We start from the raw sequence: 27514 nt of genomic DNA on the forward strand, positions 1-27514 counted from the left end.
TGTGTTAACAGCTGCTGTAGAGAGAGGTCATCATGAGGCAGTAGTCATTATGTAATCAGTGTGTGTGTGTGTTTGTGTGTGTTTGTGTGTGTGTGTGTGTGTGTGTGTGTGTGTGTGTGTGTGTGTGTGTGTGTGTGTGTGTGTGTGTGTGTGTGTGTGTGTGTGTGTGTGTGTGTGTGTGTGTGTGTGTGTGTGTGTGTGTGTGTTTGTTCAGTATGCATATTCTGACTTCCTACCTCTGAGAATTTGGGCAATTATAGCCAATTAGCGTAGGGTCCTCTGGCTGAGCTGGGCTCCCAATGCTAGTGCCTGACTGAAATAGTAAAAATGATAGAGTGATGCAACGCCAGGTGAATGTTGATCAGAGTGACATCTGTATGACAGGACACCTCAGTACATCAGTACAGCCTATGACTAGACAACACTACACAGGACGTACAGTACTGTAGCATACACTGTAGGACATACTGTAGTATACACTGTAGGACATACTGTAGGACGTACAGTACTGTAGCATATACTGTAGGACATACTGTAGGATGTACAGTATTGTAGCATATACTGTAGTTTATACTGTAGCATATACTGTAGGACATACTGTAGTATATACTGTAGGACATACTGTAGGATGTACAGTACTGTAGCATATACTGTAGGACATACTGTAGGACGTACAGTACTGTAGCATATACTGTAGGACATACTGCAGGACGTACAGTACTGTAGCATATACTGTAGGACATACTGTAGCATATACTGTAGGACATACTGTAGCATATACTGTAGGACATACTGTAGCATATACTGTAGGACATACTGCAGGACGCACAGTACTGTAGGACATACTGTAGGACGTTGTAATGTCGTTCTTCGTTTGTCAAAAGAGAGTCGGACAAGAAATGCAGCGTGGTGGTTACTCATGTCTTTAATGAAGGAAAAAAGCGATACATGAAATAACTATACACATACGAAAACAACAAACGGAACGTGAAACCTAATACAGCCTATCTGGTGAAACTACACAGAGACAGGAACAATCACCTCGGGCAGCCAAGCCCATACAACGCCCCTACTCAGCCGCAATCCCAATAATACAAAAACCCCAATACGAAATACAACAACATAAACCCATGTCACACCCTGGCCTGACCAAATAATATAACGAAAACACAAAATACAATGGCCAAGGCATGACAGAACCCCCCTAAGGTGCGGACTCCCGGACGCACCTCAAAACCATAGGGAGGGTCCGGGTGGGCGTCTGTCCATGGTGGCGGTTCCGGCTCGGGACGTGGACCCCACTCCATTAATGTCCTAGTTCCTCCCCTTCGCGTCCTGGGATAATCCACCCTCGCCGCCGACCATGGCCTAATAGTCCTCACCCAGAACCCCACTGAACTGAGGAGCAGCTCGTGACTGAGGGGCAGCTCGGGACTGAGGGGCAGCTCGGGACTGAGGGGCAGCTCGGGACTGAGGGGCAGCTCGGGACTGAGGGGCAGCTCGAGACTGAGTGGCAGCCCGGAACTGAGGGGCAGCCCGGAACTGAGGGGCAGCCCGGAACTGAAGGGAAGCCCAGTACTGAGAGAAAGCCCAGTACTGAGAGGAAGCCCAGTACTGAGAGGAAGCCCAGTACTGAGATGATGCTCAGGCAGGTAGTAGGCTCCGGTAGATCCTGGCTGGCTGGCGGATCTGGAAGATTCTGGTTGACTGGCAGATCTGGAAGAGACTGGTTCACTGGCAGATCTGGAAGAATCTGGTTGACTGGCAGATCTAGAAGATCATGGCTGACTGGCGGATCTAGCTGCTCTATGCAGACTGACAGCTCTTTGCAGACTGACAGCTCCTTGCAGACTGGCAGCTCCTTGCAGACTGGCAGCTCTTTGCAGACTGGCAGCTCTGGCTGCTTTATGCAGACTGACAGCTCTTGCTGCTTCATCCTGACTGACAGCTCTGACTGCTCCATGCAGGCTGACAGCACCCTGCAGACTGGCAGCTCCTTGCAGACTGACAGCTCCTTTCAGACTGACAGCTCCTTGCAGACTGGCAGCTCTTTGCAGACTGACAGCTCTGGCTGCTTCATGCAGACTGACAGCACCTTGCAGACTGACAGCTCCCTGCAGACTGGCAGCTCAGGCTGCTCCGAACAGGCAGGAGGCTCCGGCAGCGCTGTAGAGGAGGAAGGCTCTGATAGCGCTGAACAGGCGGGAGACTCCGACAGCGCAGGAGGGAAGGAAGGCTCTGATAGCGCTGAACAGACAGGAGACTCCAGTAGCGCAGGAGGGAAGGAAGGCTCTGGCTGTGCAGAACAGGCGAGAGACTCCGACAGCGCAGGAGGGAAGGAAGGCTCTGGTTGTGCTGAACAGGCGAGGCGCACAGAAGGCCTGGTGCGTGGTGCTGGAACTGGTGCTACAGGATTGAGGACACGCACAGGAAGCCTGGTGCGGGGAGCTGCTACCGGAGGACTGGTGTGTGGAGGTGGCTCTGGATAGACCGGACCATGCAGGCGCACTGGAGCTCTTGAGAACCGAGCCTGCCCAAGCTTACCTGGCTCGATGCCCACTCTAGCCCGGCCAATACGAAGGGCTGGTATGTGCCGCACCGGGCTATGCACCCGCACTGGAAACACTGTGCGCTCCATAGCATAACATGGTGCCTGCCCGGTCTCTCTAGCCCACCGGTAAGCACAGGGAGTTTGCGCAGGTCTCCTACCTGGCATAGCCATACTCCCATTAAGCCTCCCCCAATAATTATTTTGGGCTGCTTTTCGGGCTTCCATCTGCGTCGCCGTGCTGCCTCCTCATACCAGCGCCTCTCCACTTTAGCCGCCTCTAGTTCTTCCTTGGGACGGCGATATTCCCCCGGCTGCGCCCAGGGTCCTCGTCCGTCTAATATCATCTCCCAAGACCAGAAGTCCTTATATTGCTGCTCCTCACAATTAACAGGGAGAGTAGGCTCAGGTCTGACTCCTGACTCTGCTACTCTCTCCCTGAGCCCTCCCCCAATAAATATTTGGGGGTTACTTTCGGTTTTCGCTCTGCGCCACCGTGTCTTTATTTTCGACTCCATTCGCCTATAGCCCTCTTCGCACTGCTCTAGCGAATCCCAGGCGGGCTCCTGCACTCTCTCTGGGTCGGCCGCCCACCTGTCTATTTCTTCCCACGTCGTATACTCCATGCCTTTGCTGTCCATAACGTCCTCCTTTTTCTGCTCCTGCTGTCGCTGCCTGTAACCACGCCACTCGGTCCGTGTGTGGTGGGTGATTCTGTAACAGCGTTCTTCGTTTGTAGAAAGAGAGTCGGACCGAAATGCAGCGTAGTGGTTACTCGTGACTTTAATAGAAAAAGTGACACATGAAATAACGATACAAAATACAAAACAACAAATGGAATGTGAAACCTATTACAGCCTATTTTTTTTATTTTTTATAAAAAATAATTTATTATCTTCAATACCATTCATTCTTTACAACTCATAATTTACATACATACTCAAATAATGGAATTTTAATTAAACTAATGAAACTAAACATAAACCCCAAACAAAACCACAGGGGAGCATCTTCCCTCCCCGTCACCCTACAAAATACCTTTCCCTATCTCCCCGTCCCTAATCTATCCCCTTACAAATCTAAATGACACCCAGCCCTAAACCCCCCTTCCACCTCTCCCGAGCAGCATGCTGCCCCCACTTCCTCTCCTCCCTCTTCATTTACACTAACTCGGCACCCCGCTCCGACATATAATGTAGGAATCCATCCTATAAACTTCTCCCCAAATCCTAATCGACCTAACACTCTGAATAAAAAGGATCTATTCACGCGATCAAAGGCTTTCGCCTGATCTAGCGCTGCTACCATTAAAGGCAGTCCTCTATCTTCAACCCAAGCGATGGAGTTCCTGATTAACTGTAGGTTCCATCTAATAGAGCGGCCCTCTACCCCGCACGTCTGATCCTCATGGACGACGTAGGGAAGGGCTGTGCGCAACCGGTCTGCTAAAACCTTTGCTAGTAGCTTGTAATCTACACACAGCATGGTCAACGGCCGCCAGTTGCCACGGTCTGTTACTTCCCCCTTCTTATATAAAAGTGACAGCACACCAACAGCCATTGATCCCCCCGGGACTCCCGTCTCAAGGATGACCTTCAAGACTTCGAGGACCACTGGTCCAAGTATACCCCAAAACTTGAGATAAGACTCTGCCGGCAGCCCATCTATCCCAGGCACCTTCCCTTTTCCCATCCTCCTAAGAGCGCTCTCAACCTCTTCTAGTGAGATCTGGGCCTCCATCACTTCTCTAATGTCCTCCGGCAACCGCCTGGACAAGTGTTCTAAAAACACATTTCCCTGCTCTACATCTATTTCCCTTTCCTTAAATAAACCTGGGAAATGATCAGTTGTCACCCTGACCATATCCTCTGGTTCTCTAACTATACTACCATTTTCTTCCCTAACACCATGCATTACCTTCCTACTCTGTCTGGCCCTAACCAACTTAAAGAACATAGCAGAACAAGTCTCATTGTGTTCTAGAAAGCCACTATGCGCACGCTCCAGGAAAACTCGAGCCTTCCGCTCCTGCAACTCCCTGAGCTGCGCCTTTAGGGTTGCGGATCTCTCCCAGTCAAACGACCCGCCGAGGTTGCCTGCCTCGTATTCGAGTTCAATTAACCTTTGGATACGATCCACCTCCCTCCTCTCCTCCCTTTTTTTCCTCTTGCAATACCCTATTATAAAAGCCCTAATCCTCACCTTAACTAATTCCCACCACTCTAACACCCCCTCGCACATGGACCGGAGGAATTCAAGCCTCCAAAAGAAACCATAAAACCCGTCAACAAAAGCCTGCTCCTCCAGCACATCCCGATCTAGCTTCCAGTACCCCCTACCAAAGAGGCAGACTGGCGACCCCACCTGCAGGAGCACCCCGTCGTGATCCGAAAAGAAAACAGGCAACAGCCGCCCAGACAACTTACCCACAAAAATATAGTCGAGCCTCCGCTCAACCCCCCTGGAGTTGCGCCATGTAGGACCGTCCATTTTCGGAGTAGTGTGCAGACCACCATCTACCAGACCATGGCAAGCCATTAGCCCGGCAATGGCGCCTGCACTGCTATCCCCCCATCTTCCTAAATCTGTATTAAAATCCCCCCCTATCACTAATGTCCTATTTGTGACACACAGGGTCGTCAGACAGTCCACCATCTCCCTCCTGTCTGCCACCACCTGTGGCCCATACACCACCACTAATCTAAATGTACAATCCCTTATCGTGACATCCACCCCTATAACCCTACCCTGCATTACCACAAAAGAATCCTCCACTTTTACCTCCCTGTGCCCACACAAAATCCCTACCCCCGATGAGTGCACCCCCCCAATACCCCAAACCGACTCCCCCTTGTCCCACTCCCTCTTAAACCTACTAACATCCCCTCCATCCCTCAGGTGAACCTCCTGTAAAAAACAAAAATCAAACCCCACACCCTCCAAATAACTAAAAACCGCCCTCCTCTTAACAAAATCCCTTAAACCTCTTACATTTAAACTAACAAAAGTAAAATTAGACCCCATGAAAAAATAAAAACATGTAATACACTCAAATTCTAAACCCAGACAGAAAAAAAACAAAAACAGGAGACTCACCCGATGCTCCCCTGCTCCATATCTACCGGTGAGAACACCATCCGTACTCCCAACATCCCCCCCCCCCTTCCTCCATCTCACCATCCCAGGATGCAGGAATAGTGTTTGGCTCCGGGGTGCCTTGCACCCTGGGTCTACCCCCACAGTCCTCCCCCTCCCCAGTGTTGTAGCTGGTTTGGAAAAAAATCGGGAGGCTGAGTCCCCAAACAAAAAACTCCCCACCTCCTCCTGTACCCAGTCCTGAGTCTTGTTAGGTGTGTCCCCACCCAACAGAAGTTGAGGGCCTGGGGAAACCAGCAGCAACCCAGAGGTTTCTCCCACCCCCATCACTCTCTTGGCCATCCCCTCCCTCTCACTGTCGGCCAATCGCACCCTCCTCTTCATTCTCTTCTTTGGTGATGGCGGCAGTGGAGAGATACCACCCCCCCCCCCAGCTCCTCCACCATACCCCTCATCTCTTCCACCAGGGCACTTTCCCCCAGTCCACTTGCTCTTCTACCGTCTCCTTCTCCACCACTCCTCCCTCGCTTTTTTTCTCTCTCTCATGCTCCTCCACTCGGTTGCCTTCTTCCGCCGCTTTTCCTGGTTCTCCTACTCCCGTGCCTTCCGTTTCCTTCTCTCTTCCATCCACCGCTTCTTGCTCCTCCTCCTTCCTTGTGGCCTTCCCCTCTGGACCTGTACTCTGGTCATGAGGCGTGCTTACTTCCCCTACTCTTCTTCCCCCATGCCCCGCTCCTGCTCCCCCCCCAGCCGCAGACGCATATGACCTCTGACGGGCCGGGCACCCCCGCCACAGGTGTGCTGACGAGCCACACCCATGGCACGTCTTAGGCTTGTCACAATCCCTCGCCTCGTGTTCCTCAGATCCACAAAATCTGCATTTTCTTGTGCTGCACGAGGCGAATATGTGTCCGTAGGCCATACAGCGCCTGCAAAATGGGGGCTGACGTGCATAAAACAACGTCCCCCTGTCAGCCCCTAGGGAGAACATAGCAGGAGGATGGAGGTAGAATATACTGTAGGACATACTGTAGGACATACAGTACTGTAGCATATACTGTAGGACATACTGTAGCATATACTGTAGCATACATACTGTAGGACGTACAATACTGTAGCATACACTGTAGGACATACTGTAGCATATACTGTAGGACATACTGTAGGACGTACAGTACTGTAGCATACACTGTAGGACATACTGTACTTTACATTTAATGTAGGACATGCTGTAGGATATACTGTAGGACTTACTGTACTGTAGCATGTACAGTATTGTAGATATACTGTAGGACATACTGTTGAACTTACTGTAGCATGTACTGTAGGATATACTGTATTGTAGATATACTGTAGGATATTTATTTCTGTATTTATTTTTTCACCTTTATTTAACCCGGTAGGCAAGTTGAGAACAAGATCTCATTTACAACTGCGACCTGGCCAAGATAAAGCACAGCAGTTCGACACATATAACAACACAGAGTCACACATGGAGTAAAGCAAACATACAGTCAATAATACAGTAGAAAAAGAAGTCTATATACAATGTGAGCAAATGAGGTGAGATAAGGGAGGTAAAGGCAATAAATAGGCCATGGTGGCGAAGTAAATACAATATAGCAATTAAAACACTGGAATGGTAGATTTGACAGTAGATGAGTGTGCAAAGTAGAACTACTGGGGTGCAAAGGGGCAAAATAAATAAATAAATACAGTAGGGGAAGAGGTAGTTGTTTGGGTTATTTATAGATGGGCTATGTACAGGTGCAGTGATCTGTGATCTGCTATGACAACTGGTGCTTAAAGCTAGTGAGGGAGATAAGTGTTTCCAGTTTCAAAGATTTTTGTAGTTCTTTCCAGTCATTGGCAGCAGAGAACTGGAAGGAGAGGCGGCCAAAGGAAGAATTGGTTTTGGGGGTGACCAGAGAGATATACCTGCTGGAATGCGTGCTACTACGGGTGGGTGCAGCTATGGTGACCAGCGAGCAGAGATAAGGCGGGACTTTACCTAGGAGGGTCTTGTAGATGACCTGGAGCCAGTGGGTTTGGCGATGAGTATGAAGCGAGGGCCAGTCAACACGAGTGTACAGGTCGCAGTGGTGGTTAGTATATGGGGCTTTGGTGAGAAAACGGATGGCACTGTGATCAACAGCATCCAATTTGTTGAGTAGGGTGTTGGAGGCTATTTTGTAAAGTCAAGGATCGGTAAGATGGTCAGTTTTACGAGGGTATGTTTAGCAGCATGAGTGAAGAATGCTTTGTTGCGAAATAGGAAGCCAATTCTAGATTTAACTTTGGATTGGAGATGTTTTATGTGAGTCTGGAAGGAGAGTTTACAGTCTAACCAGACACCTAGGTATTTGTAGTTGTCCACATATTCTAAGCCAGAACCGTCCAGAGTAGTGATGCTGGACGGGTGGGCAGGTGCAGGCAGCGATCGGTTGAAGAGCATGCATTTAGCTTTACTTGTATTTAAGAGCAGTTGGAGGCCACGGAAGGAGAGTTGGCATTGAAGCTTGTCTGGAGGGTTGTAAACACAGTGTCCAAAGAAGGGCCAGACGTATACAGAATGGTGTCGTCTGCATAGAGGTGGATCAGACTCACCAGCAGAATCGGCCCAAGAATTGAACCCTGTGGCACCCCCATAGAGACTGCCAGAGACCCGGATAACAGGCCCTCAGATTTGACACACTGAACTCTGTCGGGGAAGTAGTTGGTGAACCAGGCAGGGCAAATCATTTGAGAAACCAATTTACTGTATGGCATACTGTCCATTACATATAATGTAGGACATACTGAAGGATATACTGTAGGACAGAAAGTATTCAAACCCCTTGACTTGTTCAAAATAAATTGTGTTACAGCCTGAATTCAAAATGGATAAAAAATGTTTTTTTTTTAAATACTCACCTGTCTACACACAATCCCCATAATGATAAAGTGAAAACATGTTTTTAGATTTTTTTGTAAATTTATTGAAAATCAAATACATGGCTTTTGTGGAGCGATGGGTAACGATGCTTCGTGGGTGACTGTTGTTGATGTGTGCAGAGGGTCCCTGGTATGGGCGAGGGGACGGTCTAAAGTTATACTGTTAGATAGGACATACTGTAGATATACTGTCGGACATGCTCTAGATATACTGTAGGACATACTTCACCAGCAGCATACCACTGCTAGCTTGCTTCTGAAGCTAAGCAGGGTTGGTCCTGGTCAGTCCCTGGATGGGAGACCAGATGTTGCTGGAAGTGGTGTTGGAGGGCCAGTAGGAGACACTCTTTCCTCTGGTCTAAAAACTATCCCAATGCCCCAGGGCAGTGAATGGGGACACTGCCCTGTGTAGGGTGCCATCTTTCGGATGGGAAGTTAAACAGGTGTCCTGACTCACTGAGGTCATTACAGATCAAAGGGCACTTATCGTAAGAGTAGAGGTGCTAACCCTGGTGTCCTGGTTATATTCCCAATCTGGCCCTCAAACCATCATGGTCACCTAATAATCCCCAGTTTATAATTGGCTTATTCCTCTCCCCTGTAACTATTCCCCAGGTTGTTGCTGTAAATGAGAATGTGTTCTCAGTCAATTTACCTGGTAAAATAATGGCAAAATAAAAAATAGTGTTGGACATACTGTTTTTATTAGCCTATTGTGCTGTAGCCTTTAGTAACCCACTTGCAGTTTTGGCATCTTCTCATGACCCTCTGAACAAAGGAACAAATGAGTCACGGTACAAAGGCACTCATTCTCCGTCCACCAGTGGATCTCACTCCAGGGCTGTAGCTTCCAACAGGGTATTTACAGAGGACATTTGGGGAAATAATAAATCATAAATAAAGTTCAACTTGCATTGCTGTACCATTTTGTATTATGTTTTAATACCTTTCTGAAGCTGCGAGTGAGAACCAATTACATTTCATCACTCTGTGATGCGTACTCTCTCTCTCTCTCTCTCTCTCTCTCTCTCTCTCTCTCTCTCTCTCTCTCTCTCTCTCTCTCTTTTTCCCCTCCCCTCCCCTCCCCTCCCCTCCTTTCAACTCCATTCTCCCCTGTGGAGACAGTGGAGGTCACAGTTCTCTAGCCTCTCTGGACAGTGTGTGTGTACGCTGTGTATATCCATGCATATGTCTGGAAATGTGTGTGTATGCACAAGGGTGTTTGTGTGTTTGCAGGACTTTGATCTCCTCTCCTCCCTTTGCTCTGACCACTCAGGGGGATAGCAGAAGCTTTATCTGAAGAGTATTATTGCAGTAAATGAGATGTCATGGTCAGCTCACCATGAAGCCAGCCTGACCTTCCTTTGACTCACATCTCTCCTGTCTGAAGGTGTGTCATTGAGGCAGAAGCGGAGGGAGAGATGGAGGGATGGGGGAGGGGGTGAGAGAGAGGGAGAGCGATAGAAAGAAAGGGATGAGAGAGGGAGGGAGCAGAAGGGAAAGAGACAGAGAGAGAGGGAGTGAGAGAGGGAGAGAGAGAGAGACAGAAAGGAGGCAGGGATGGAAGGAGTTATAGACCATAAGGAAGAGAAAGGGAGGCAGTGCGGTAGAGAAGAGTGAGCAGAGTGATCTTGGTTTGTGGCAGACTGAGTCTGTTCAGATACTGAGTTTCAGTGTGTGTGACAGAGAGGATCCCAGTTTGTCTACAGTTGAGTTTGAGATGAGATGGACTGAGTGTTCGAGTGTGTTCATATGTGTGTGTTTGTGTCAAGCTCCACATCAGTCAGAGTGCTGTCTGCTGATAGAATGATGGAGAAAAGTAGCTTCACGCTGTCTGCTGATAGAATGATGGAGAAAAGTAGCTTCACGCTGTCTGCTGATAGAATGATGGAGAAAAGTAGCTTCACGCTGTCTGCTGATAGAATGATGGAGAAAAGTAGCTTCACGCTGTCTGCTGATAGAATGATGGAGAAAAGTAGCTTCACGCTCTCTGCTGATAGAATGATGGAGAAAAGTAGCTTCACGCTGTCTGCTGATAGAATGATGGAGAAAAGTAGCTTCACGCTCTCTGCTGATAGAATGATGGAGAAAAGTAGCTTCACACTGTCTGCTGATAGAATGATGGAGAAAAGTAGATTCACGCTGTCTGCTGATAGAATGATGGAGAAAAGTAGCTTCACTCTGTCTGCTGATAGAATGATGGAGAAAAGTAGATTCACGCTGTCTGCTGATAGAATGATGGAGAAAAGTAGCTTCACGCTGTCTGCTGATAGAATGATGGAGAAAAGTAGCTTCACGCTGTCTGCTGATAGAATGATGGAGAAAAGTAGCTTCACGCTGTCTGCTGATAGAATGATGGAGAAAAGTAGCTTCACGCTCTCGGCTGATAGAATGATGGAGAAAAGTAGCTTCACGCTCTCTGCTGATAGAATGATGGAGAAAAGTAGCTTCACGCTGTCTGCTGATAGAATGATGGAGAAAAGTAGCTTCACGCTGTCTGCTGATAGAATGATGGAGAAAAGTAGCTTCACGCTGTCTGCTGATAGAATGATGGAGAAAAGTAGCTTCATGCTGTCTGCTGATAGAATGATGGAGAAAAGTAGCTTCACGCTGTCTGCTGATAGAATGATGGAGAAAAGTAGCTTCATGCTCTCTGCTGATAGAATGATGGAGAAAAGTAGCTTCACGCTGTCTGCTGATAGAATGATGGAGAAAAGTAGCTTCACGCTGTCTGCTGATAGAATGATGGAGAGAAGTAGCTTCACGCTGTCTGCTGATAGAATGATGGAGAAAAGTAGCTTCACGCTCTCTGCTGATAGAATGCCCATTCATGAATTCCCATCTGTGTTTAGAAGTGCAACTGAAGCACAAAATGAGTCGGATGCCGAGCAGAAATGACAAAAAGAAGCTTTTTAGATCTGCGTTTACAAAACACAGCAAGATATTTATTTTGCATTTGATCTTTCTATGGGATTGAGGTCAGGGCATAGTGATGGCCACTCCAGTTCTTTGTCCTTAAGCCATTTTACCACAACTTTGGAAGCATGCTTGGGGTCATTGTCCATTTGGAAGACCCATTTGCGACCAAGCTTTAACTTCCTGACTGATGTCTTGAGATGTTGCTTCAATATATCCACATAATTTTCGTACCTCATGATGCTATCTATTTTTTGAAGTGCATCAGTCCCTCTTGCAGCAAATCACCCCCACAACATGATGCTGCCACCCCCGTGCTTCATGGTTGGGATGGTGCTCCTAGACTTGCAAGCCTCCCTCTTTTTACTCCAAACGTAATGATGATCATTATGGCCAAACAGTTCTATTTTTGTTTCATCAGACCAGAGGACATTTCTCCAAAAAGTATGATCTTTGTCCCCATGTGCAGTTGCAAACCGTACTCTACGCTTTTTAATGTTCGTTTTGAAGCGGTGGCTTCTTCCCTGCCCTTTCAGGTTATGTCGATATAAGACTCATTTTACTGTGGATATAGATAATTTTGTACTTGTTTCCTCCAGCATCTTCACAAGGTAATTTACTGTTGTTCTGGGATTGATTTGCACTTTTCGCTGCGTGGTCCCATGGTTTTTATACTTGCATACTATTGTTTGTACAGAGTAACTTGGTACCTTCAGGCATTTGGAAATTGCTCCCAAGGATGAACCAGACTTGTGGAGGTCTAAAATTATTTTCTGAGGTCTTGGCGGATTTCTTTTGATTTTACTATGATGTCAAGCAAAGAGGCACTGAGTTTGAAGGTAGGCCTTGAAATACATCCACAGATACACCGCCGATTGACTCAAATTATGTCAATTAGCCCATCAGAAGCTTCTAAAGCCATGACATCATTTACAGAAATTTTCCAAGCTGTTTAAAGGCACAGTCAACTTAGTGTATGTCAACTTCTGACCCACTGGAATTGTGATACAGTGAATTATATATATTATAATCTGTCTGTAAACAATTGTTGGAAAAATGACTTGTGTCATGCACAAAGTAGATGTCCTAACCGACTTGCCAAAACTATAGTTTGTTGACAAGACATTTGTGGAGTGGTTGAAAAACGAGTTCTAATGACTCCTACGTAAGTGTATGTAAACTTCCCACTTCAACTGTATATATATATATTTATATTCCGGACTCTGGCATTGCTTGTTCTTATATCTCTTAATGTCGTTCTTTTTGCTTTTTGTATTATGTGCGTATTGTTTTGTTTTGCTAGGCATTATTGCACTGTTGGAGCTAAAAACACAAGCATTGCTCTGCACCTGCGATAACATCTGCAAACCTGTGTACGAAGACAATAAACTTTGATTTGATTTTATTTTGAAGAAGGAGAGAAGGGTGGCAGAGAGAGGTTGAACGAAAAGAGGAAAGGGAGCATACAATGGAGGGAGGGTGAAGTAGGCGAAGGACAGAATAAAGAAGGAAGAGAGATAGAGGTAGAGAAAGAAAGGAGGAGACAGGGAAGGGGCTGTTGCTAGGGACAACAGTCTCTGTATTGCTCCCTCTTCCCCATCTCTGCCTCTCTCCCTTGTTCCCACCCACTCTCAAGCATCTATCCCCCGGCTATTCCCCCTTTCTTCCCTCTGTTCATCAGAGAACCCCAGCTGACATAAAACCATAACACCCTCCCTCTCTTGCCCTCTTTTTCTAACTCCATCCTTCCCTCGTTTCCCTCCCTCCCCCTCTCTCTTGCTCTCTCACTCACTCTCTCCCTCCATAACCCTCTCTCTTGCTCTCTCGCTCTCTCACTCCCTCTCCCTCTCTCTCTCACTCCCTCTCCCTCGCTCTCTCACTCCCTCTCTCTCTCTCCCACATGTCTAGGGTTTTTATTTCTGTCAGATTACGGCATCAAGCTAGAGGAGATTTCCCCTGGCATTTCTCTCCTCTCCTCTCCTCTCCTCTCCTCTCCTCTCCTCTCCTCTCCTCTCCTCTCCTCTCCTCTCCTCTCCTCTCCTCTCCTCTCCCTTCCACCGCTCTCTCTCTCCTCTCCTCTCCCATCCACCACTCTCTCTCTCCTCTCCTCTCCTCTCCTCTCCTCTTCTCTTCTCTCCCATCCACCACTCTCTTTCCTCTCCTCTCCTCTTCTCTCACATCCACCACTCTCTCTCCTCTCCTCTTCTCTCCCATCCACCGCTCTCTCTCTTCTCTCCTATTCTCTCCCATCCACCTCTCATCCACCATGCTCTCTCCTCTCCCATCCACATTTCTCTCTCTCTCTCCTCTCGTTTTCTCTCCCATCCACCACTCTTTCTCTCCTCTCCTCTTCTCTCCCATCCACCTTTCATCCACCTCTCATCCACCACGCTCTCTCTCCCATCCACATTTCTCTCTTTCTCCTCTCCTCCTCTCCCATCCACCACTCTCTCTCCTCTCCCATCCACATTTCTCTCTCTCCTCTCCTCTTCTCTTCCATCCACCTTCCATCCACCACGCTCTCTCTCCTCTCCCATCCACATTTCTCTCTCTCTCCTCTCCTTTTCTCACCTATCCACCGCTCTCTCTCTCCTCTCCTCTTCTCTCCCATCCACCACTCTTTCTCTCCTCTCCTCTTCTCTCCCATCCACCTTTCATCCACCTCTCATCCACCACGCTCTCTCTCCTCTCCCATCCACATTTCTCTCCTCTCCTCTTCTCTCGCATCCACCACTCTCTCTCTCCTCTCCTCTTGTCTCCCATCCACCACTCTCTCTCTCTCCTCTCCTCTTCTCTCTCATCCACATTTCTCTCTCTCCTCTCCTCTTCTCTCTCATCCACATTTCTCTCTCTCCTCTCCTCTCCTCTTCTCTTCCATCCACCTTCCATCCACCACGCTCTCTCTCCTCTCCCATCCACATTTCTCTCTTTCTCCTCTTCTCTTCTCTCTCATCCACCACTCTCTCTCCTCTCCTCTTCTCTCCCATCCACCACTCTCTCTCTCCTCTCCTCTTCTCTCGCATCCACCACTCTCTCTCTCTCTCTCTCCTCTTGTCTCCCATCCACCACTCTCTCTCTCTCCTCTCCTCCTCTCTCTCATCCACTGCCCTCTCTCTCCTCTTCATTCCTTTCCACCTCACTATCTCTTTCCACTATCATTCCCTCTCTCCACCTCCACCCCTCTTTGACTTATCCAGAGTCCATGCTGCATGCATGTGAATGCTGTTTCGCCTATCACAACACTGTTTTAATAGCTTGTCTGATCTGTCCCTCTCCATTTGTCTTTTTGCAGCTCGTGGTCATACATCCCAGTGGGTTCTATGCTGTGAGTCTCTACAGCAGTATTGAATCCCAGTAGTCTGGACCACAACCACAAACAACCAGTGACGGCTGTAGGACCACTCCACTAGACCGAAACTCAACCACAGACCGTTAGAGGACTTCTCCCTGTTCCGCTACCTCACTTACCAAAACCACTGTGGCACGGGAGGAAGAGGAGGAATAAAGAAGATCATGCCCAGAAGGAGAGTAAATCATCAGTGAAGAGAAGAGGTGATGCTTCTGGATTAAGAAGACAGACAGACAGCAGACCAAGAGACAGACAGGCAGACCAGGTAAAGGCAAACTGAGCAAACTGTCTCGTTCCTATTTGTAACATTATGTTCTAAAGGACGCTCTGGCTCAGGAACAGCTGTGCAGTGTTTGTTAAGCATCGTTGGATGTTCTCTTCTGTCAGGGTTTGTCAGGGCCCTATTCATTAGGGCACACGGTAAAAAACAAAGACGTGCGTTTCTTATTGGACAGGTTCAGATAGTCCCTCCCTGTTTGTCTGTTTTCTTGCCACTTGGTGCCTAATGTATATGATCCAGATATGTGTAAACCAGTGGGAAATAGTGGTCCTTACATTACCCTAGGGGGTAATTGGGGTAAGGGGTACGGTTCGCCGTGGGGTCAAGGAGTCAAGTTTTCTTTGTCTGGGCTTCACATTAGCTGCCATGTCCTTAACCAGGCGGTAAGGGAGTTTCTGATTGACCTAAGGTGGCCTAAGGGTCTGGGCCAAGGCAGGTCACCTTACAGTGCCAACTTCAATGACGTTACTTTATTGAGTCCAGCTCTCTTTTTATCACTGGCAAACTTCTGGCTCGAGACTCAGGCATTTAGCTCCCTTTTGAAGGAAATGTGTGTGTGTGTGTGTGTGCGTGCGTGCGAAAGGCCAACCCACACTGTTCCACCTTCCTAGTCCTTCTGAGATTGGTAAAATGGATGTTTAGTTGGTGGGGCTCGAGGGAAGTCAGATTGATGTTTAGTTGGTGGGGCTATAGGGAAGTCAGACTGATGTTTAGTTGGTGGGCCTAGAGGGAAGTCAGATTGATGTTTAGTTGGTGGGGCTAGAGGGAAGTCAGACTGATGTTTAGTTGGTGGGGCCAGAGGGAAGTCAGATTGATGTTTAGTTGGTGGGCCTAGAGGGAAGTCAGACTGATGTTTAGTTGGTGGGGCTAGAGGGAAGTCAGACTGATGTTTAGTTGGTGGGCCTAGAGGGAAGTCAGATTGATGTTTAGTTGGTGGGCCTAGAGGGAAGTCAGACTGATGTATAGTTGGTGGGGCCAGAGGGAAGTCAGATTGATGTTTAGTTGGTGGGGCCAGAGGGAAGTCAGATTGATGTTTAGTTGGTGGGGCTAGAGGGAAGTCAGAATGATGTTTAGTGGGTGGGCCTAGAGGGAAGTCAGATTGATGTTTAGTTGGTGGGGCTAGAGGGAAGTCAGATTGATGTTTAGTTGGTGGGGCTAGAGGGAAGTCAGACTGATGTTTAGTTGGTGGGGCTAGAGGGACGTCAGATTGATGTTTAGTTGGTGGGGCTAGAGGGAAGTCAGATTGATGTTTAGTTGGTGGGGCTAGAGGGAAGTCAGACTGATGTTTAGTTGGTGGGGCTAGAGGGAAGTCAGATTGATGTTTAGTTGGTGGGCCTAGAGGGAAGTCAGACTGATGTTTAGTTGGTGGGCCTAGAGGGAAGTCAGACTGATGTTTAGTGGGTGGGCCTAGAGGGAAGTCAGATTGATGTTTAGTTGGTGGGCCTAGAGGGAAGTCAGACTGATGTTTAGTTGGTGGGGCTAGAGGGAAGTCAGATTGATGTTTAGTTGGTGGGGCTAGAGGGAAGTCAGATTGATGTTTAGTTGGTGGGGCTAGAGGGAAGTCAGACTGATGTTTAGTTGGTGGGGCTAGAGGGAAGTCAGATTGATGTTTAGTTGGTGGGCCTAGAGGGAAGTCAGACTGATGTTTAGTGGGTGGGCCTAGAGGGAAGTCAGATTGATGTTTAGTTGGTGGGGCTAGAGGGAAGTCAGATTGATGTTTAGTTGGTGGGGCTAGAGGGAAGTCAGATTGATGTTTAGTTGGTGGGCCTAGAGGGAAGTCAGACTGATGTTTAGTGGGTGGGCCTAGAGGGAAGTCAGATTGATGTTTAGTTGGTGGGGCTAGAGGGAAGTCAGACTGATGTTTAGTTGGTGGGCCTAGAGGGAAGTCAGACTGATGTTTAGTTGGTGGGCCTAGAGGGAAGTCAGACTGATGTTTAGTGGGTGGGCCTAGAGGGAAGTCAGATTGATGTTTAGTTGGTGGGCCTAGAGGGAAGTCAGACTGATGTTTAGTTGGTGGGGCTAGAGGGAAGTCAGATTGATGTTTAGTGGGTGGGCCTAGAGGGAAGTCAGATTGATGTTTAGTGGGTGGGCCTAGAGGGAAGTCAGATTGATGTTTAGTTGGTGGGGCTAGAGGGAAGTCAGATTGATGTTTAGTTGGTGAGGCTAGAGGGAAGTCAGACTGATGTTTAGTTGGTGGGGCAAGAGGGAAGTCCGATTGATATTTAGTTGGTGGGGCTAGAGGGAAGTTAGATTGGTCAGATTCATGTTTAGTTGGTGTGGCTAGAGGGAAGAATGTGAGCAGCGTGACACTCGGTTTCATTTAGTGCTGTTGTACTCAAGGCCACGCAATCTCTCTTTATCCACGCACACACACACACACATAGTTGGGCATATATCCCTGGATCTTTCGTTGTTAACTGCAGTATCCTGCTGTGTTTTACAGTCGAGGCATAGAGAGAGGGGATGAGTAGCAGTCTTTATTCCTCTACAGCCCTATATTATCCCATCTCTCTTCTCCTCTAATACCTATTCCAATGGCAGTGCTGTCATTATGGGCTGACAGTAGTATCGAAGACAGCTATTATATTGTGCGGTTTCCTGGGTTGTTTCTGCTTCAGTCTCTGGGGTACAATAGGAGGCATGACAAGGACCTTGTGGTTCTGGTGCTCCCTGCTACTGGGGATCACAAGACATCTGTTAACACTAGAACCCACTATTTAACTAGGCAAGTCAGTTAAGAACTAATTCTTATTTACAATGATGGCCTACCCCATCCAAATCCAGACAAAGCTGGGCCAATTGTGTGGCACCCTATGGGACTCACAATCATGGCCAGTTGTGATACAGCCTGGAATCGAACCAGGTTCTGTAGTGATGCCTCTAGCACTGAGATTCAGTGCTTTAGACCGCTGCACCACTCGGGAGCCCCAGATGCATATCAACCCGCTAGGTGCAGCCCAGCACTTGATAAATAGTGCATCAACTATTAGCAAAGATTCAGTACACAAATAAATATTTGTGGACGTATATCAATAAAAAACAACAGTTATTTGTTTTGATAGAGTCAAGGAAGTCCTAGAAAAAAACGTAGGTCTATAGCCGTTAGTTTCCCTTCCAATAAAACCATTATGTGTAATCCATTTGTAACGCTTGTTGTCTGGGGAAAGAGAGGAGGACCAAAATGCAGCGTGATGATTATCCATTTTAATAGAATACTTTAACGAACAAAAAACAATAAACCGACAAAATGACCAAAGACGAAACAGGCCTGTAACATGAACACAGGAAACAGGAACAATCACCCACAACCCACAATACGAAACAGGCCTGTAACATGAACACAGGAAACAGGAACAATCACCCACAACCCACAATACGAAACAGGCCTGTAACATGAACACAGGAAACAGGAACAATCACCCACAACCCACCATACGAAACAGGCCTGTAACATGAACACAGGAAACAGGAACAATCACCCACAACCCACCATACGAAACAGGCCTGTAACATGAACACAGGAAACAGGAACAATCACCCACAACCCACAATACGAAACAGGCCTGTAACATGAACACAGGAAACAGGAACAATCACCCACAACCCACAATACGAAACAGGCCTGTAACATGAACACAGGAAACAGGAACAATCACCCACAACCCACCATACGAAACAGGCCTGTAACATGAACACAGGAAACAGGAACAATCCCCCACAACCCACCATACGAAACAGGCCTGTAACGTGAACACAGGAAACAGGAACAATCCCCCACAACCCACCATACGAAACAGGCCTGTAACATGAACACAGGAAACAGGAACAATCCCCCACAACCCACCATACGAAACAGGCCTGTAACGTGAACACAGGAACAATCACCCACAACCCACCATACGAAACAGTCCCGTAACGTGAACACAGGAAACAGGAACAATCACCCACAACCCACCATACGAAACAGGCCTGTAACATGAACACAGGAAACAGGAACAATCACCCACAACCCACAATACGAAACAGGCCCGTAACATGAACACAGGAAACAGGAACAATCACCCACAATACGAAACAGGCCTGTAACATGAACACAGGAAACATCACCCACAACCCACAATACGAAACAGGCCTGTAACGTGAACACAGGAACAATCACCCACAACCCACCATACGAAACAGGCCTGTAACGTGAACACAGGAAACAGGAACAATCACCCACAACCCACCATACGAAACAGGCCTGTAACATGAACACAGGAAACAGGAACAATCACCCACAATACGAAACAGGCCTGTAACGTGAACACAGGAAACAGGAACAATCACCCACAACCCACCATACGAAACAGGCCTGTAACGTGAACACAGGAAACAGGAACAATCCCCCACAACCCACAATACGAAACAAGCCTGTAACGTGAACACAGGAAACAGGAACAATCACCCACAACCCACAATACGAAACAGGCCCGTAACGTGAACACAGGAAACAGGAACAATCCCCCACAACCCACAATACAAAACAGGCCTGTAACATGAACACAGGAAACAGGAACAATCACCCACAACCCACAATACGAAACAGGCCTGTAACATGAACACAGGAAACAGGAACAATCCCCCACAACCCACAATACGAAACAGGCCTGTAACATGAACACAGGAAACAGGAACAATCACCCACAACCCACAATACGAAACAGGCCTGTAACATGAACACAGGAAACAGGAACAATCACCCACAACCCACAATACGAAACAGGCCTGTAACATGAACACAGGAAACAGGAACAATCACCCACAACCCACCATACGAAACAGGCCTGTAACATGAACACAGGAAACAGGAACAATCACCCACAACCCACAATACGAAACAGGCCTGTAACATGAACACAGGAAACAGGAACAATCACCCACAATACGAAACAGGCCTGTAACGTGAACACAGGAAACAGGAACAATCACCCACAACCCACCATACGAAACAGGCCTGTAACATGAACACAGGAAACAGGAACAATCACCCACAACCCACAATACGAAACAGGCCTGTAACATGAACACAGGAACAATCACCCACAACCCACCATACGAAACAGGCCTGTAACGTGAACACAGGAAACAGGAACAATCCCCCACAACCCACCATACGAAACAGGCCTGTAACATGAACACAGGAAACAGGAACAATCCCCCACAACCCACAATACGAAACAGGCCTGTAACATGAACACAGGAAACAGGAACAATCACCCACAACCCACCATACGAAACAGGCCTGTAACATGAACACAGGAAACAGGAACAATCACCCACAACCCACCATACGAAACAGGCCTGTAACATGAACACAGGAAACAGGAACAATCACCCACAACCCACCATACGAAACAGGCTACCTAAATATGGTTCTCAATCAGGGACAACGATTGACAGCTGCCTCTGATTGAGAACCATACCAGGCCAAACACAGAAATAGAAAATCATAGACAAACTAACATAGACAACCCACCCAACTCACGCCCTGACCATACTAAAACAAAAGACAAAACAAAGGAACCAAGGTCAGAACGTGACACCGTTGGTCAGTTGATTTGCAGATGGGGCAGTAATAGAGTTATAATGCTGAATAAAGACCAGTTAAAGACCAGCTTCTTCTGACAAGTAGAAGGTAAAAGATTAGAATAATATAAGGTGTGCATGTTAAATGATTTGCTGTATTCCTCAACAAAAGCGCCAGTGCAGAAACAACTGTAATTAATTGCATTAAATAAAAGCATATTTTAATTGTACGTTTATTATGTTGCTAGTTTTTGCCTAGTAGCCAGAGCAATGCTGCTGTGTGTGTGGTCATGTGCTTAATGCAGGGACAGCACGGATATTCTTGGAAAAAGTGACATTTGCAAATGAGCTGCACCTCTTGAGTTATGAGAGTTATTGTAGAAATATCAGATTATGCTCTTTATGATACTATATCAAATTCTAAATGATTTACCTGCATGTGACTGAAGAAAGATTTTGATAAATGTATGATCTTTTCCCTGCATCTGTAAATTACAAGATGCGCCCATCTCTTCAGGTACAATTTGACAACTGATAGGCAATAATATTGTCACTCATCAGATTATTGTCAATTTAATATTGTCTATAGGCTAACTCTTATTATGTGTGAAATGAGTTTTGGTGTCGTTTAGGGGTAGTTTGCTGTGCAGGCTGTTTGTTTCCCGCTCTGTAATGTGTCTATGTGTAGCGGGTGAGATGAGTCAGGCGCAGGACAGCAGATATGAGTAATGAAAGCAATTTTACTCAATAATATAAACAATACACGTCGTATAAATACAAGGCCACAAATACAGACCGCAATACAATAAACAAACACTCACAAACAAACATAGGGGAACAGAGGGTTAAATAATGAACAAGTAATTGGGGGATTGAAACCAGGTGTGATAAGACAAAGACAAAACAAATGGAAAATGAAAAGTGGATCGGCGATGGCTAGAAGGCCGGTGACGTCGACCGCCGAACGCCGCCCGAACAAGGAGAGGGACCGACTTCGGTGGAAGTCGTGACACGCTCATCAAGTTGGATAGAGTCAAGGATATGTTTGGCGTTATTCTAAATGCCTTCTGCAACACATAACATGTTTTCCTTTCCCTAACAATACATTAGTAATAGTTACAGTAAATAAAACAGTCCCATGACAGCATCTTTTACAAAGTCAAACGTAAAAGAGAATGTTATCAACCAGCAAGGTGTTTGCTTCTGATAAAAAGGCATAACACAAACTGATCCTTACACTATTCTTTCTAAATTAAATCAACCTCTTCACACTCCTTATCATTCAGTTAGGCCTCATTTAAATGAAATCAACCTCTTCACCCTCCTTATCATTTAGTTAGGCCTCATTTAAATGAAATCAACCTCTTCACCCTCCTTATCATTCAGTTAGGCCTCATTTAAATGAAATCAACCTCTTCACTCATTTAAATTCACTTGTGAAGTAAGGTTCACAATTATCGACCCCATTCCTCCATTTGTCATTCATTCAGTGAGGAGAGAGAGAGATGCATTAGCACCTAGCTGGGTAGCAACGTCCTACAGCGCATTGTTTTAGTTTATTTTAGTTTATTTTATTTTATTTTTACAGGGACAGTGCACATTAATCAACGTTTCAGTAAAAGTGCCGGTTTTAGCCAGCCGGCTAATTTTCAACCGCAGTCCCTGGGCAGGTTATTAAAAACAATTACAATATAGACAATATCACCATAGACATAGCAACATAGCAACATAGGACAAGCAAGACATAGCATACAGACAGAGCAACATAGAACAAAAAGCAGCAAGACAAAATTCATAAAAGCAACAAAGTGTTTCCATACCTCACAAGCTACAGACAACATGGAAAGCGGCAACACACAGCTAGGGACCATGTTCACAAATCTGATTGACCTTTAGCCATGTCTTCAAGTATTTTGTGAAAGTGTGATATGTGGTGCAGTTATGTGTGTCTGATGGCAGTGTATTCCAGACATGGGAAGCTCTCACAGAGAATGCAGATTTACTAAAGGTGCTTTTCCTTAGGGGAACTATACAGTCACCTCTCATGGCAGACCTTGTGGATCTGCTGCCATATGTCTGGGTTTTCTGTTTAACAAAAATATTGAGTGGAGGGGGAGCCAGGTCATTAAGGATCTTGAATACAAGACATGCGTCTGTGTATTGCACAAGATTTTCCCAACTCAAGAGCTCATGTTTTCTAAGGATGTGACAATGATGATGGCTATTGGGCTTCCTATCAAGCACTTTGAGAGCCTGTTTGTAGACAGACTGAATAGGTTTTAATGTTGTACAGCAAGCTTGGGCCCAACTAGTCAAGCAGTATGTTAAGTGGGGGAGTATCATAGATTTGAAGTACAGTTTTGCTACCTCTGTAGTCAAACAATTTCGTATAAATCGGAAATTAGCTAGATTGAATTTAGTTATTTGGAATCAAGTATGATGCCAAGGTACTTAAAATCGGATACCACCTGGAGCTTCTCCCTGACACATAGACATCTGGCTCAGTAGCATCTGTTGCCCTCTTTGTGAAGAACATGCAAACAGTTTTTTTCACATTGAGATGCAAACACGAGTCACTGAGCCACTTTGTAACCTGGACCATTACAGTAGTGAGTTCTTGTGCAGCTTGTTGTTTGCTCTTTGCATGCACATATATCACTGTATCATCTGCATACATTTGAACTTCAGACCCAGTACAGACAGAAGGCAGATCATTAATGTACAGGCTGAACAGGAGGGGCCCCAGTATTGACCCTTGGGGCACGCCCACATCATAGCTACGAGTGGGCGACAGCTCATTGCTCACTCTGACACACTGAGTTCTGCCTTCAAGGTATGATTTCATCCATCTCAAGGCATCAGGGGAAAAGTTGAACTTAGACAATTTTGTGATGAGAATCTCATGGTTAACAGTATCAAAAGCCTTCCTTAGGTCCAGAAACACAGCCCCAACAGCACCCCCTTTGTCCATCTTGGACTCCACATTTTCCAGAAGAAAGCAGTTGGCCGTTTCTGTGGAGTGTTTCGCTCTGAAGCCAAACTGCATGGAGTGTAATGTGAAAGGGCTGTTGTTGAGGTGGGCAATCAGTTGTTCTGCTACACACTTTTCAACAACCTTTGACACCACAGGTAGTAATATACTAATGGGCCTGTAGTTACTCACGTCAGCAGGGTCGCCTGATTTAAAGATGGCCGTTATTATGGCCGACTTCCATACCCTTGGAAACACACCGAGACCAATAGATGTGTTGGTGACCTTAGTAATGGGGCCAATGAGTGACTCTTTGTAGTTTTTAAGAAAGGTAGAGTCCATCCCAAACACATCTTTGGCTTTAGAGTTCTTTAGTGACCTAATCACCTTGTTCACCTTTGACTCAGAAACCTCCCTTATGATGAAGACAGGTTGAGTGTCATTCACTAGCACTGAGCCCAAGAAATCAGTGGAGGGGTTCTGTGTCAGTAACCTGACAGAGTCAATAAAGTAGGAATTGAAGGCTGTTGCTATTTCAACTGCATCCTGTGTTAGATTGTTATTCACCATGATTTCTAGTCTTTTTGCAGTGTTACTATGGTCTTTCCCTGTTAACTTTTTTAGATTCTCCCATATCAATTTAGAATTTCCCTTTGCTTCACCAATTATGTTAATAAAAAAAGTTTGCCTTGGCCTGTCTGATTTCTTTTATCACCTTATTTCTCAACATGGTAAACCTACGTCTGTCATGCTCTAATTTAGATTTTAGGGCTGTTTTTAGAGCATAATCTCGTTCTTACATCAATTTCCAGATTTCTCCATTTAGCCAAGGAAGAGTGCTCTTTTGGCCAGGTTTGGATTTTATTTTATTTAGGAAGCCATTTATTGTAGTCTGGATTGTGGATAGAAAAACCTGACTATCAGCTTCCACGTCTGTATAGGACAAGAGATCATTCCAGTTTATTCCCTTAATTGCTTTTTCAAAATAGTTTAATTCACTTTTAGGTATTCTGAGTTGATCCGGCTTTCTAACAGTAGAGAGGTTAAACCTGCTCTTAGACAGCTTTCTGGCTATAAGTGTCAGATTATGTTCAGACAGCCCAGTAACCATATTGAATGATTTAGTCACTCTCTCTGGTTTATTACTGAACACCAAATCAATCTGTGTTTTAGAGCAACAAGTCACCCTGGTTGGCCCTTTAACTAGCTGTGTAAGGTCAAAGGTATTAGTGATCCGTTTGAGGGTTTTCCTACAACACTTGTCTTCATAATTAATGTTAAAATCTCCCATTAAGATGACCTCTTTCCCAAAATCACATTCCCTAAGCATGGTATTAAACTGATCTTGGCAGGTTAAGTTTAGGAATAGGTGTGAAAAAAACCGTTAATAAGGTCATTTAAAAAATCTGACAAATGAGCTGTGTAAAATACTAACATTTAGGAAAAGTCGGGGAAGGAGCAGGCATAGCTTTTGTTGAAAGATTTTTTTAATTTACAAAATCAAAGGCTAGTGACCGTTGGCCTATGGCGGTTCTCGTGTTAATAGATGTGTATTAGTATGGAGGGGTGAGAAGTGGTCTGGGGGGGGGTCAGACACTGTTACAGCTGTACGGCTAGTCAGGCTTACAAAGCACTCATCCCTCACCTCTATCCCTCTCTTTCTATATCCTCCCTTCTTCTCCTTCTCTCTTCTCTCTCTCTAGCTCTCTGTCAGTGTCTGTCTGCACAACTCTGTGATCTGTATGTAATGAGAGTTTTACGTTGTATTTTTTTAAAGAGGATTGGTGAGTGGCCCCGACGGCGCAGACTGAAGCTGTGTGTGTATTAAACCCTACGAGCGGCGCCTAGATAACACCCTTCGTAGCCGTAGTGTGTGCGTGTGTGTGCGTGTGTGTGCGTGTGTGTGCGTGTGTGTGCGTGTGCGTTTGTTTATCGGGGAGGCGGTAGCCTCAAGGTTAGAGAGGCGGGCTGATAACTGGAATGCTGCAGGTTCCAGCCCCCAGGAGAACCTGCAGGGATATCAGAGAGAGGGAGGCTTACTGGCTTCAATACCCCGGTATACTTAGCAAGGCACTTTACCCATAAGTGCTATGGAATGCCGTTTGGGTCAGTACCCATCTCATTATCTGATGTGTCAAATAAGCTTATTGACCAATCAGGATTTTAATATGACTTCACGTCACATAATAATTGAACACGTACATTCATTGTTTACGTAGTGATTACACTCCCACTTGTATTTCATATATCAGAGTGATTAACTGGAACATACATAGTGCTATGATGCCTGTGAAGTGTAGTCTGGCTCAGCTGCCGAGGCAGACACACACAAGCTCTGGAATTACTAGTCAGAAAAAAGCTATTGATGCATGCAAACATAGTGTTCCCCCCAAAACACAACCAAAACCAACTGCAAATGAGTCACAAGCTTTATATAGTCACTGCGTCCAAGGATATGGGGTCCAGGAATCATTTGCATTCATTTCTAACGGTAAAACAGATGAAAATATCCTGAAATAAAAGGGGACATTCTGTAGTGTCACCTCATATAAAACATTTAATCTCAAATCAAAATGCTGGGGTATAGAGCCAAATGAAATGTTTTAGCTTCACTGTCCAAATAAATCCGTATGGGAGTGTACGGATTCTGAACCTCCCATCCACCTCAATGTTACGTCTTCAACATTCTGAACCTCCCATCCACCTCAATGTTACGTCTTCAACATTCTGAACCTCCCATCCACCTCAATGTTACGTCTTCAACATTCTGAACCTCCCATCCACCTCAATGTTACGTCTTCAACATTCTGAACCTCCCATCCACCTCAATGTTACGTCTTCAACATTCTGAACCTCCCATTCACTTCAATGGTACATCTTCAGCATTCTGAACCTCCCATCCACTTCAATGTAACGTCTTCAACATTCTAAACCTCCCATTCACTTCAATGTTATGTCTTCAACATTCTAAACCTCCCATTCACTTCAATGTTACGTCTTCAACATTCTGAACCTCCCATCCTCTTCAATGTTACGTCTTCAACATTCTAAACCTCCCATTCACTTCAATGTTACGTCTTCAACATTCTGAACCTCCCATCCACCTCAATGTTACGTCTTCAACATTCTAAACCTCCCATCCACTTCAATGGTACGTCTTCAACATTCTGAACCTCCCATCCACCTCAATGTTACGTCTTCAACATTCTAAACCTCCCATCCACTTCAATGTTACGTCTTCAACATTCTAAACCTCCCATCCACCTCCATGTTACGTCTTCAACATTCTAAACCTCCCATCCACTTCAATGTTACGTCTTCAACATTCTAAACCTCCCATCCACCTCAATGTTACGTCTTCAACATTCTGAACCTCCCATCCACCTCAATGTTACGTCTTCAACATTCTGAACCTCTCATCCACTTCAATGTTACGTCTTCAACATTCTAAACCTCCCATCCACTTCAATGTTACGTCTTCAACATTCTAAACCTCCCATCCACCTCAATGTTATGTCTTCAACATTCTAAACCTCCCATCCACTTCAATGTTACGTCTTCAACATTCTAAACCTCCCATCCACCTCAATGTTACGTCTTCAACATTCTGAACCTCCCATTCACTTCAATGTTACGTCTTCAACATTCTGAACCTCTCATCCACTTCAATGTTACGTCTTCAACATTCTGAACCTCCCATCCACCTCAATGTTACGTCTTCAACATTCTAAACCTCCCATCCACCTCAATGTTACGTCTTCAACATTCTGAACCTCCCATCCACTTCAATGTTACGTCTTCAACATTCTGAACCTCCCATCCACCTCAATGTTACGTCTTCAACATTCTGAA

The 27514-nt window shown here is 46.0% G+C and overlaps 1 protein-coding gene across 1 annotated transcript in view; it reads left to right on the plus strand.

The window, feature by feature from the left end:
- Nucleotides 1-27514, plus strand: part of LOC118379456 (protein phosphatase 1 regulatory subunit 29) — a 267189-nt gene that overhangs the window by 38833 nt on the left and 200842 nt on the right. The window contains 1 exon segment of the mRNA XM_052519365.1: nt 14787-15108. The gene's annotated coding sequence lies outside the window, so the exon portion shown is untranslated.

Source organism: Oncorhynchus keta, chromosome 5 (genome assembly GCF_023373465.1).
Source record: "Oncorhynchus keta strain PuntledgeMale-10-30-2019 chromosome 5, Oket_V2, whole genome shotgun sequence".
Taxonomy (NCBI): Eukaryota; Metazoa; Chordata; class Actinopteri; order Salmoniformes; family Salmonidae; genus Oncorhynchus; species Oncorhynchus keta.